This window comes from Bubalus kerabau, chromosome 6, assembly GCF_029407905.1.
Source record: "Bubalus kerabau isolate K-KA32 ecotype Philippines breed swamp buffalo chromosome 6, PCC_UOA_SB_1v2, whole genome shotgun sequence".
Lineage (NCBI taxonomy): Eukaryota > Metazoa > Chordata > Mammalia > Artiodactyla > Bovidae > Bubalus > Bubalus kerabau.
The window spans coordinates 48,135,298-48,149,444 of record NC_073629.1 but is presented as its reverse complement, the minus strand read 5'-3'; positions in this window follow the sequence as shown (position 1 = coordinate 48,149,444).

The window sequence follows — 14,147 nt, the reverse complement described above, 5'->3', positions numbered from 1 at the left end:
AAGAAGGAAGGAGTAAGAAAGGGGTAGGGATTAAGAGGTACAAACTATTATATATAAAATAAATAAACTACAAGGATATATTGTACACTATGGAATACAAATAATATTTTATAATAACTATAAGTGGAATATAGCCTTTTAAGATTATGAATCACTAAGTTGTCTACTTGAAACATACAGTATTGTATATCAACTATACCTCAATAAAAAAAAAATTTAAGATCCAAGAGGCATATTGAACTCTAAGAAGAATGAACACAAAGAAAAACAAACTAAGCGACACATAATCAAATTCCTGAAAACCATTAATAAGGGAAACTCTTAAAATGACCAATAAGAAAGATATACACAGAGGAAAAAATATTTCTTAGAATCCCAGCAATCCAGAAAAAAATGAAATTGTATTTTTAAATTGCTAAATAATAAAGGCTAATGTATGGATACAATATTGAATAAAACTTTTAAAATATTTGAAAGTAAAGATGAAATAAAGAATTTTTCAGATGATCAACAAAAGCTGAGACAATTTGTCAACAGATCTTCTCTTCAAAAAATACTACAGAAGTTTCTTGAAACTGAAAGCAAGTATTACCAGATGGAAAACTGGAGCTACAAAGTGGAATAAAGAGAGACAGAAATAGTAAACATGTGGGCAAACACAGAAGACTCTTATTTCCTTATTTAAAAAATTTCTCCAAAAGGTAACTGATTGATTAAAGCCAAAAATAATACCAATGCTTTTGTGGACTTGAAGTATAGATACAGATATACATAGAAACAGATATAGACACAACTGCAAAGAGATATGCTATGTAAACACTCATCATAAGAAAACTAGAGTGGTTATATTAAAACATTCAATGTATACTTCAGGATAAGAAATAATACTACAGAGAAAGATATTTTATAATAATAAGACATTAACAATCTTAAATGTACATTTGAACACTGTGCTTCAAATATCTGAAGAAAAACATGACAAAACTGAAGAAAGGAATAAATAAATCCACAATTGTAGACATTTCAACATTCTTAGTAATTGATAAAGCAAATAGAAAATCAATAGAAATATAAATGATTTAAAAACATTGTCAACCAACTTAGTTAACTGTCATTCATAGAACACTTCACCAACAGCTGATAAGTAAGTATAGAATTTTTTTCAAGAGGACATGGAATATTCCCCAAAATAGAACTATGCTACGCTATAAAACCAGTCTCAATTATTAAAGTAGTGGAATAATACAGATTATGTTCCCTTACCATGATGCAATTATTTACAAATTAATATCAGAAAGTTATCTCTAAAACCCCAAAATAATAGAAAATTAAATACCACACTTGAATATTGTACCTGAAATCCTAGTTAATGCAACAAAATATAAATAATTAAATATTATGTGTGCACTAGACAAAACCAAATTGTCATTATTTATAAAATATATGACTGCAAACAGATAACTTTAGATAAATTAATCATTAGACTAATATAATAATTCATCAAGATTCCTGTTTATAATGTCAACATACAAAATTCAAAAGCATTTCTATGCAGTCATGAGCAATTATAATATTTAATAAAAATAAAGAGTTTCATAAAAAAAAAAAAACCCAGGAAATAAAAAATTTTCAAGTTAACTTTCTAGTAAGAAATCATAGAATTTACAAGCTGATGCTAAAATTCATTTGTGTGAGGAAAGGACCAAGAATAGCTAAAACAATCTGAAGAACAAATTATAGTTACTTGGTCACTATAAACAAACCTACTATATTTCAATAATAATTCAGAAAATATAATATTGAGACAATGATAAATAGACAAACTGAAAAGAAAGTCCAGAAACAGATCTATGTATATACAAAAATTAATATATATCTGTGATGACATTGCAAATAACTAACAAAAGGATTGCCTGTTATATATATATATATATCATACAATATGAAAACTATAATTGGATCACTGACTCACATTACACACAGAAATTCAAGCTGAAATTAATAATTTCCTAATTTGTATTTGGGAGCAGAGTGGCACAGCAGAAGAGAGAACTCCAGAAAAACATCTACTTCTGCTTTATTGACTATACCAAAGCCTTTGACTGTGGGGATCACAATAAACTGTGGAAAATTCTGAAAGAGATGGGAATACCAGGCTACTTGACCTGCCTCTTGATAAATCTGTATGCAGTCAGGAATCAACAGTTAGAACTGGACATGGAACAACAGACTGGTTGCAAATAGGGAAAGAAGTATGTCAAGGCTATATGCTGTCATCCTGCTTATTTAATTTTTATGCAGAGTACATCATGAGAAATGCTGGGCTGGATGAATCACAAGCTGGAATCAACATTGCCAGGAGAAATATCAATAACCTCAGATAAGCAGATGACACCACCCTTATAGCAGAAAGCGAAGAAGAACTAAAGAGCCTCTTGATGAAAGTGAAAGAGTAGAGTGAAAGAGTTGGCTTAAAACTCAACATTCAGAAAACTAAGATCATGGCATCTGGTCCCATCACTTCATGGCAAATAGATGAGGAAACACTGGAAATAGTGACAGACTTTATTATTTGGGCTCCAAAATCACTGCAGATGGTGATTGCAGTTAGGAAATTAAAAGACTCCTGCTCTTTGGAAGAAAAGTTGTGACCAACCTAGATAGCATATTAAAAAGCAGAGACATTACTTTGCAACAAAGGTCCGTCTAGTCAAAGCTATGGATTTTTCTAATAGTCATGTATGGATGTGAGAGTTGTACTTAAAGAAAACTGAGCGCTGAAGAACTGACGCTTTTGAACTGTGGTGTTGGAGAAGACTCTTGAGAGTCCTTGGACAGCAAGGAGACCCAACCAGTCCATCCTAATGAAAATCAGTCCTGAATATTCATTGGAAGGACTGATGAAGCCAAAACTCCAATACTTTGGCCACCTGATGAGAAGAGTTGACTCATTAGAAAAGACCCTGATGCTGGGAAAGATTGAAGGCGAGAAGAAAAGGGGACGACAGAGGATGAGATGGTTGGATGGCATCACCAACTCAATGGACATGAGTTTGAGTAAGCTCCAGGAGTTGGTGATGAACAGGGAAGCCTGGCATGTTGCAGCCCATGGGGTCACAAAGAGTCGGACATGACTGAGCAGCTGAAATGAACTGAATTTGTATTTGATTTGCAAAATATTACACATTTAGAACAAGATAAGACTGGACAGAATTTATTAAACATGATGTAAGATAATACAAACCATGAAAAAAAGTATTAACAAATGTGATCATATTCAGTTCAGTTCAGTCACTCAGTCGTGTCCGACTCTTTGCGACCCCATGAATCGCAGCACTCCAGGCCTCCCTGTCCATCACCAATTCCCGGAATTCACTCAGACTCACGTACATTGAGTCAGTGATGCCATCCAGCCATCTCATCCTCTGTTGTCCCCTTCTCCTCTTGCCCCCAATCCCTCCCAGCATCAGAGTCTTTTCTAATGAGTCAACTCTTCGCATGAGGTGGCCAGAGTACTGGAGTTTCAGCTTTAGAATCATTCCTTCCAAAGGAATCCCAGGGCTGATCTCCTTCAGAATGGACTGGTTGGATCTCCTTGCAGTCCAAGGGACTCTCAAGAGTCTTCTCCAACACCACAGTCCAAAAGCATCAATTCTTCCGCACTCAGCCTTCTTCACAGTCCAACTCTCACATCCATACATGACCACTGGAAAAACCAAAGCCTTGACTACGCGGACCTTAGGTGGCAAAGTAATGTCTCTGCTTTTGAATATGCTATCTAGGTTGGTCATAACTTTTCTTTTTTTTTTTTATTTTATTTTTAAACTTTACAAAATTGTATTAGTTTTGCCAAATATCAAAATGAATCCGCCACAGCTATACATAACTTTTCTTCCAAGGAGTAAGCGTCTTTTAATTTCATGGCTGCAGTCACCATCCGCAGTGATTGGAGCCAAAAAAAAATAAAGTCTGACACTGTTTCCCCATCTATTTCCCATGAAGTTTCAAATGTTTAAAATAAAAATCCTCAAGTAAATTAAAAAAGAGTCCTAACCAAAGTTGGAACCGTTTGAGCTATAAAATAAAGTAACATTGAATTATAATCTAAATTATAACATTAATATGCTTAAGTCCATCTGATATTAAAAATAAAGTAAATAAATAAATGCATGGAGGGGGAACAGACAAATATCCAGTGCAAAAGAATTTCACATTATTTATGTATAAATTCTGTCCTTTCAGAGATGGAATCTAACCTCCCACTTCTTAAGTGTTGACTGCCTATAGTGACTTCCTTCCAAACAGGAGAGAGCATGGAAATGGAAAAAAATGAATTACTTGACAATGGAGAACCTGACACACACTGCCTTAGTCAGGTGACTGGTGCTGACATTAACAATTATAAGTTATGTTGATAGTATGCAACTTTTGCATGTGATGTGATGAGAATGGTAGTTTTTGTGATTTTCCTGCCTAGTATAACCATTTGCAAAACATCATGTAAATTCCAACTGACAAATGCTTGATCAGTACTCAAAACTATTATGGTCATCAAAAACAAACAACCACCACTACCAACAAAAAGCCCTGGGAAATCATCATAGCCAAGACAATCCTAAAAAGATGCAATGACTAAATTAACACCCTGGATGGGATCCTGGAACTGAAAAAGAACATTAGTGAGAAATTTGAATTTGCTTAATGATAACATGCAGTATTAGTTCATTAATTTTGACAAGTGTACCATACTAATATAATAATAAGAGAAACTGGTTGTGGGATATAAAGGAATTTTCTATACAATATTTATAACTTTTTTGTGAGTCTGAAACTGTTCTTATATAAAAATTTTCCTAAAGAAATAAGATAGCCATACTCTAGGAGAAAATTTTTTCAACATGTAAAATAGGTAAAAATTAATATTGAGGCTATGTAAAACATGTGATAAATCAATAAGTAAAAGGCTTAAAATCCAAGAGAAAACTTGGCAAAAATTATAAGCTGTCAGTTCACAGAATAGGTAACCCTAATGGCCATGTACTTAAAACCTCAACCTCGTAATTCAAAAGGGAAATACAAATTTAAATTACAGTGCGATAAAATTGTACATGCACCAATGATTTAAAATTTAAAAATCTGACAATGCAGAAAAGGAGATGGAAGGATGGTGAATCTCATGTTCTAACTATAGAGTGAAAATTGGGTCACATATTCTGGAAATCTACTTAATAATATTTAACAATGCTGAAGATACATCATACTTTGCAACCCAAGTATTCACCTTAAAGTACATATAGTGGAGCAGTTTTCTTCCCACTGAAGCATTCATACAGCTAGGGTTATATAATGACATCATGAGGAATATGTAGGCATAGACAGTTTTATGGGAGCCAACATTAAGATCTTCAATATCCATGGTACCCTTTTTAGAAATAGGTGTCCTCAGAAGAGAGGTCTGCCTATTCTCTTTAAATACTCCTAGGTTCCTACACACTTATCCTTTTCAATAAGAAAGAATACCTCTCTCTTTTTTGAACCTTACAGTGGTGGACTGCCCAAAGAGACATTTCAAGAATGCATAGCTCATAAGCAAAAGTCCTGGGACTGCAAGCAGTAGCCTTGGTTAAAAAACTTTGAAGGGAGCAATGGCTTTTTTATCCCAGTAACCAAACAAGGCAAAGCCCTTTGCCTTTATACTTTCATCTATTCTTTTTTCTTTTCACCTATCTTAGAAATAGAATTCCAAAGTGAACTGGTTGTCATGGAGATGAGTATAAAGCATGTTTATTTGAATTGAAAAATAAAGTCATATATTTCTGACAGAACATAAGTCTGATAACTGTTTGTTTTGACAACAAAGACCCATTTGCCTTTTTAGTTAAATAATAAACAATTCCTACAAATCACATTAGCCAAATCTGCTCCAAGGTTTTGACCAAAATGTATTTAAAGCACAAATACAACTTAGACTATGATGAAATTTATATATCCTCTGTAACTCTTAACTTTGGATTAAAAAAAACATAGATGTTCACTTAAAAATGTGCTGAGTGATATATAGTTTTCAAACAAACTAAGTGTCTATCAAAAGAAAACCAGATCAATGAATTCTGGCATATTCACACAATGTATAATAAAAAGTTAAAATGAATGAATAGATTTACAACTATCTTCAGCTACATCAAAACTGTGACTTGGAAAAATAAATAAAGCTACAAAATACATTCTTTGAATATCCTGTCAATTAGTATTTATTGAGAAGTTGTTATATTACAGGCATCATTTCAAGTGCTAGGGATAGAGTATCAAGAGAACAAAAATTTCTACTCTTAATAAGACTCGAATTTTCTTTGAGGAGGAAGACAAACAACCAATTAATAAGCAAAAAACAACATATCAACAAGTACACATGATTCTAGAACTATCAAGAGATGGTAAGTCTGGAAAGTAGGATAGGGAGTACTGGCATAGACAGAATGGGTTGAGGCACCAGGGGAGTAAATCAGTTCAGTTCAGTTCAGTCACTCAGTTGTGTCCGACTCTTTGCGATCCCATGGACTGCAGCATGCCAGGCTTCCCTGTCCATCACCAGCTCCTGGAGCTTATTCAAACTTATGTCCATTGAGACAGTGATGCCTTCCAACCATCTCATCCTCTGTTGTCCCCTTCTCCTCCTGGCTTCAATCTTCCCCAACATCAGAGTGTTTTCCAAGGAGTCAGTTCTCAGGTGGCCAAAGATTTGGAGTTTCAGCTTCAGCATCAGACCTTTCAATGAATATTCAGGACTGATTTCCTTTAGAATGGACTGGTTGGATCTCCTTGCAGTCCAAGGGACTCTCAAGAGTCTTCTCCAACACCACCGTTCAAAAGCATCAGTTCTTCAGAGCTCAGCTTTCTTTATAGTCCAACTCTCACATCCATACATGACTATTGGAAAAACTATAGCCTTGATTGGATGGACATTTGTTGGCCAAGTGATGTCTCTGCTTTTTAATATGTTGTCTAGTTTGATCATAGCTTTTCTTCCAAGGAGCAAGAGCCTTTTAATTTCATGGCTGCAGTCACCATCTTCAGTGATTTTGGAGCCCCAAAACATTTCAACTATAAATGCCTGAAATTAGAAAGCTTCTAAATTAAACAACAAAAAACTATAGGTGTAGTGGCAGGCTTCCCAGATGGCTCATTGTAAAGAATCCACCTGCTATGCAGGAGACCCCAGTTTGATTCCTGGGCTGGGAAGATCCCCTGGAGAAGGGATAGGCTACCCACTCCAGTATTCTTGGGCTTCCCTGGTGGCTTGGGTGGTAAAGAAGCCACCTGCAATGTGGGAGACCTGGGTTTCATCCCTGGGTTTGGAAGATCCCCTGGAGGAGGGCATGGCAACCCACTCTTGTATTCTTCCGTGGAGAATCCCATGGACAGAAGAACCTGGTGGGCTACAGTCCACAGAGTCACAAAGAGTTGGACATGGCTAAGCGATTAAGCACGGCACAGCACACATATTTGTGAATATAATTTATTGTATGAAAATATGCATGTAAAAGATGACCAAATTCATAATTGTAGTAATCAATGAGTAGACAGATAGGTGGCTTCAACTGTATACATATTTTAATTTAAACAAAAGATGTAATATAGAGGGAACTTCCCTGGTGGTCCAGTGGTTAAGACTTCACACTCGCAATGCAGGGAGCATAGGTTCAATTACTGGTGGGAGAACTAAGACACTACATGCTTCATGACATGGCCTAAATAAATGGATGTTTCAAAAAAACATGGGCAGAATTTAAAAAGAAAGTTATAATATTGTTTCTGCCTTCAAGAAACTTTCAATTCACTCATGAAAAAGACTAGCATACATTAGAAAGCAAAGATACTTGAGACTGAGAATGTACTGGATTTTGTTGTTGTTCAGTTACTAAGTCCTGTCCAACACTTTGCAACCCCATGAACTACAGCACTACAAGCTCCTCAGACCTCCACTATTTCCTGAAGTTTGCTCAAATTCATGCTGCTGAGCCAATGATGCCATCCAATCATCTTACCCTCTGTCACCCCCTTCTGCCCTCGATGTTTCCCAGCATCAGAGTCTTTTCCAGTGAGTCAGCTCTACACATCAGGTAGCCAAAGTATTGGAACTTCAGTTTTAGCATTAGTCCTTCCACTGAATATTCAGGACTTATTTCCTTTAAGATTGACTGGTTTGATTGCCTTAGAGTCCAAGGGACTCTGAAGAGTCTTCTCTAGCACCACAGTTTGAAAGCATCATTTCTTTGCCACACAGCCTTCTTTATGGTTCAACTCTCACATCCATGCACGACTACTGGAAAAACCATAGCCTTGACTATATGGACCTTTGTCAATCAAGTAAAGTCTAAGCTTTTTTAAAAAATTATTTATTTTTTAATATAGGATAATTGCTTTACAGAATTTTGTTGTTTTCTGTCAAACCTCAACATGAATCAGATATAGGTATACATATATTTCCTCCCTTTTGAACCTCCCTCCCATCTCCCTCCCCATCCCACTCCTCTAGGTTGATACAGAGCCCCTGTTTGAGTTTCCTGAGCCATACAGAGAATTCCCATTGGCTATCTATTTTACATATGGTAATGTAAGTTTCTTCACAGGCCAACTCTCTCATCCATACATGACCACTGGAAAAACCATAGCCTTGACTAGATGGACCTTTGTTGGCAAAGTAATGTCTCTGCTTTTGAATATGTTATCTAGGTTGGTCATAACTTTTCTTCCAAGGAGTAAGTGTCTTTTAATTTCATGGCTGCAGTTACCATCTGCAGTGATTTTGGAGCCAAAAAAAATTAAGTCTAACACTGTTTCCATTGTTTCCCCATCTATCTGCCATGAAATGATGGGACCAGATGCCATGATCTTCGTTTTCTGAATGTTGAGTTTTAAGCCAACTTTTTCACTCTCCACTTTCACCTTCATCAAGAGGCATTTTAGTTCCTCTTCACTTTCTGCCATAAGGGTGGTGTCATCTGCATATCTGAGGTGATTGATATTTCTCCTGGCAATCTTGATTCCAGCTTGTGCTTCTTCCAGCCCAGTGTTTCTCGTGATGTACTCTGCATATAAGTTAAATAAGCAGGGTGACAATATACAGCCTTGACATACTTCTTTTCCTATTTGGAACCAGTCTGTTGTTCCATGTCAAGTTCTAACTGTTGCTTCCTGACCTGCAAACAAATTTCTCAAGAGACAGGTCAGGTGGTGTGGTATTCCCATCTCTTTCAGAATTTTCCACAGTTTTTTGTGATCCACACAGTCAAAGGCTTTGGCATAGTCAATAAAGCAGAAATAGATGTTTTTCGGGAACTCTCTTGCTTTTTCTATGATCCAGCAGATGTTGGCAATTTGATCTCTGGTTCCTCTGTCTTTTCTAAAACCACCTTGAACATCAGGAAGTTAATGGTTCACATATTGCTGAAGCCTGGCTTGGAGAATTTTGAGCATTACTTTACTAGCGTGTGAGATGAGTGCAATTGTGCGGTAGTTTGAGCATTCTTTGGCATTGCCTTTCTTTGGGATTGGAATGAAAACTGACCTTTTCCAGTCCTGTGGCCAAATTTCCAAATTTGCTGGCATATTGAGTGCAGCACTTTCACAGCAGCATCTTTCAGGATTTGAAATAGCTCAACTGGAAATCCATCACCTCCACTAGCTTTGTTCGTAGTGATGTTTTCTAAGGCCCACTTGACTTCACATTCCAGGATATCTGGCTCTAGATGAGTGATCACACCTTCATGATTATCTTGGTCGTGAAGATCTTTTTGGTACAGTTCTCCTATGTATTCTTGCCACCTCTTCTTAATATCTTCTGCTTCTGTTAGGTCCATACCATTTCTGTCCTTTATCGAGCCCATCTTTGCATGAAATGTTCCCTTGGTATCTCTAATTTTCTTGAAGAGATCTCTAGTGTTTCCCATTCTGTTGTTTTCCTCTATTTCTTTGCATTGATCGCTGAGGAAGGCTTTCTTATCTCTTGCTATTCTTTGAAACTCTGCATTCAGATGCTTATATCTTTCCTTTTTTCCTTTGCTTTTTGCTTCTCTTCTTTTCTGTGAAGAAAGCTTAGCACCGAAGAATTGATGCTTTTGAACTGTGGTATTGGAGAAGACTCTTGAGAGTCCCTTGGACTGCAAGGAGATCCAACCAGTCCATCCTGAAGGAGATCAGCCCTGGGATTTCTTTGGAAGGAATGATGCTAAAGCTGAAACTCCAGTACTTTGGCCATCTCATGAGAAGAGTTGACTCATTGGAAAAGACTCATGCTGGGAGGGATTGGGGGGCAGGAGGAGAATGGGACAACAGAGGATGAGATGGCTGGATGGCATCACTTACTCGATGGACATGAGTCTGAGTGAACTCCGGGAGTTGGTGATGGACAGGGAGGCCTGGCATGCTGCGATTCATGGGGTCGCAAAGAGTCGGACACAACTGAGTGACTGAACTGAACTGAACTGAACTAAGTTTCCATGTTACTTTTTCCATACATCTCACCCTCTCCTCCCCTCTCCTCATGTCCATTGGTCTATTCTCTATGTCACTTTCCCCATTTCTGCCCTGTGAATAAATTCTTCAGTACCATTTTTCTAGATTCTGTATATATGTGTTAGAATATGATATTTATTTTTCTCCTTCTTAAACTTACTTCACTCTGTATAATAGATTCTAGGTTCATCCATCTTATCAGAACTGACTCAAATGCTTTCCTTTTTATGGCTGAGTATAATGTTCAAAATTCTCCAAGCCAGGCTTCAGCATCACATGAACCATGAAATTCCAGATGTTCAAGCTGGTTTTAGAAAAGGCAGAGGAACCAGAGATCAAATTTCCAAAATCTGCTGGATCATCAAAAAAGCAAGTGTGTTCCAGAAGAACATCTATTTCTGCTTTATTGACTATGCCAAAGCCTTTGACTGTGTGGATCACAATAAACTGTGGAAAATTCTGAAAGAGATGGGAAAATACCAGACCACCTGACCTGCTTCTTGAGAAACCTATATGCAGGTCAGGAAGCAACAGTTAGAACTGGACATGGAACAACAGACTGGTTCCAAATAGGAAAAGGACTACGTCAAGGCTGTTTATTGTCACCCTGCTTATTTAACTTCTATGCAGAGTACATCATGAGAAACGCTGGGCTGGAAGAGGCACGAGCTGGAATCAAGATTGCCAGGAGAAATATCAATAACCTCAGATATGCAGATGAAACCACCCTTATGGCAGAAAGTGAAGAACTAAAAAGCCTCTTGATGAAGGTGAAAGAGGAGAGTGAAAAAGTTGGCTTAAAGCTCAACATTCAGAAAACGAAGATCATGGCATCCGGTCCCATCACTTCATGGCAAATAGATGGAGAAACAGTGGAAACAGTGGCTGACTTTATTTTTCTGGGCTCCAAAATCACTGCAGATGGTCATTGCAGCTATGAAATTAAAAGACACTTACTCCTTGGAAGGAAAGTTATGACCAACCTAGATAGCATATTCAAAGGAGAGCTATTACTTTGCCAACAAAGGTCTGTGTAGTCAAGGCTATGGTTTCTCCAGTGGTCATGTATAGATGTGAGAGTTGGACTGTCAAGAAAGCTAAGCACTGAAGAATTGATGCTTTTGAACTGTGGTGCTGGGGAAGAGTCTTGCGAGTCTCTTAGACTGCAAGGAGATCCAACCAGTCCATCCTAAAGGAGACCAGTCCTGGGTGTTCATTGGAAGGACTGATGCTGAGGCAGAAACTCCAATACTTTGACCACCTGATGCGAAGCATTGGCTCATTGGAAAAGACCTTGATGCTGGGAGGGATTGGGGGCAGGAGGAAAAGGGGATGACAGAGGATGAGATGGCTGGATGGCATCACCTACTCGATGGACGTGAGTCTCAGTGAACTCCGGGAGTTGGTGATGGACAGGGAGGCCTGGCGTGCTGCGATTGATGGGGTCCCAAAGAGTCTGACATGACTAAGTGACTGAACTGTACCGAACTGAATATTCCATTGTGTATATGTACCACAACTTCTTTATCCATTCATCTGTCTGTGGACATCTAGGTTTCTCCAAAGAAGACGTACAGATGGCTAACAAACACACAAATGGTTGCTCAACAGTGCTCATCATTAGAGCAATGCAAATCAAATCTACAATGAGTTATCACCTCTCACGGGTCAGAATGGCCATCATGAAAAAGGCTACAAACAATAAATTCTGGAGATGTTGTGGAGAAAAGGAAACGTTCTTGTACTTTTGGTGGGAATGTAAATTGATACAGCCACTATGGAAGACAGTATGGTGATTCCTTTAAAAACTAGGAATAAAATGACCCAGCAATTCCACTCTTAGGCATATACCCCGGGGAAACAAAAATTGAAAAAGAAATGTGTATGCCATTGTTTATTGCAGCACTATTTATAATGTCTCTGCTTTGTAGCAGACTAAGTTCATCCTAGCATGTCTTCCAAGGAGCAAGCATCTATTAATTTCACAGCCACAGCCACTGTCCACAGCAATTTTCAGTTTGGTTCAGTTCAGTCGCTCAGTCATGTCCGACTCTTTGTGACCCCATGAATTGCAGCACGCCATGCCTCCCTGTCCATCACCAACTCCCAGAGTTCACCCGAACTCATGTCCATCGAGTCGGTGATGCCATCCAGCCATCTCATTCTCTGTCGTCCCCTTTTCTTCCTGCCCCCAATCCCTCCCAGCATCAGGGTCTTTTCCAATGAGTCAACTCTTTGCATGAGGTGGCCAAAGTATTGGAGTTTCAGCTTTAGCATCATTCCTTCCAAAGAACACCCAGGACTGATCTCCTTTAGAATGGACTAGTTGGATCTCCTTGCAGTCCAAGGGACTCTCAAGAGTCCTCTCCAACACCACAGTTCAAAAGCATCAATTCTTCAGCGCTCAGCTTTCTTCACAGTCCAACTTTCACATCCATACATGACCACTGGAAAAACCATAGCCTTGACTAGATAGCAATTTTGAAGCCCAAGAAAATAAAGTCTGTCACTATTTCCACTTTTTCCCCATCTACTTGCCATGAAGTGATGGCACCGGATTCCATGATGTTAGTTTTTTTAATCTTGAGTGTCAAGCCAGCTTTTTCACTCTCCTCTTTCACTCTCATCAAGAGGCTCTTTAGTTCCTCTTCACTTTCTACCATTAGAGTGGTATCATCTGCATATCTGAGGTTGTTGTTATTTCTCCTGGCAATCTTGATTCCAGCTTGTGATTCATCCAGCCCAGCATTTTGCATGATGTATTCTGCATATAAGTTAAATAAGCAGTGTGAAAACATACAGTCTAATTATTTGGTATTAATTTAAAATACCAAGGAATCCAAAGAGTGGAGTTATATGTGTTGACATTGTCTAGTATGCAAACTATGTCCACAAACTCTTTCTTATGCCTTGAGATTTATTTGTTGCCTTGATTTACACTAAGTTAGAGTAACAAACTTGGGGTGAGATTGAGGAGATGGAAGTAACATGTCAACAATAACAACACTAAAGTTCATAATCATACCAGATCGACTGTGTGTGTGTGTGTGTGTGTGTACATGGCTGAGGGCAACAGAATCAGATTTTTTAAATAAAAAGCACAGTTTTAAACAAATTCTTCCAGAAAACAGAAAATTCTTCACAGATTATTTTATGAAACCAGATAACATTGACAATGAAATCTAACAGTGACATTACAAGAGAGAAAAATTTGGACCAATCTCTCTAATAACATACTTTGAAAGATTCTTAAATAAATTATGAGCTAAGTGGATCTAGCAATATGTAGAAAGGATCATTTACCCCAACAAGAATGTGGGGAAAATTTAATATTAAAAATTCATATATATAACTCACCTTGTTAAGAGAAAAAAGATCAATTGTGAAAATCTTAATAGATGTATAAAACGTACTTGATAGAGTTGAATATCTATTTATAGTTTAAAGAAGTTAAAAATTAGATGTAGAATGGTCCTCTCTGAATTTAATATGTACGATCAACCAAAAACCCTACAGAAAACACCATACTTGATGGCTTTGACACTTTAGTGATTCTGTGATAATTGAAAATATCAAAGATCAGCAGTGATAGTTGTACCATGACTTCATTCAAAATGACACCCTGGTTTAAG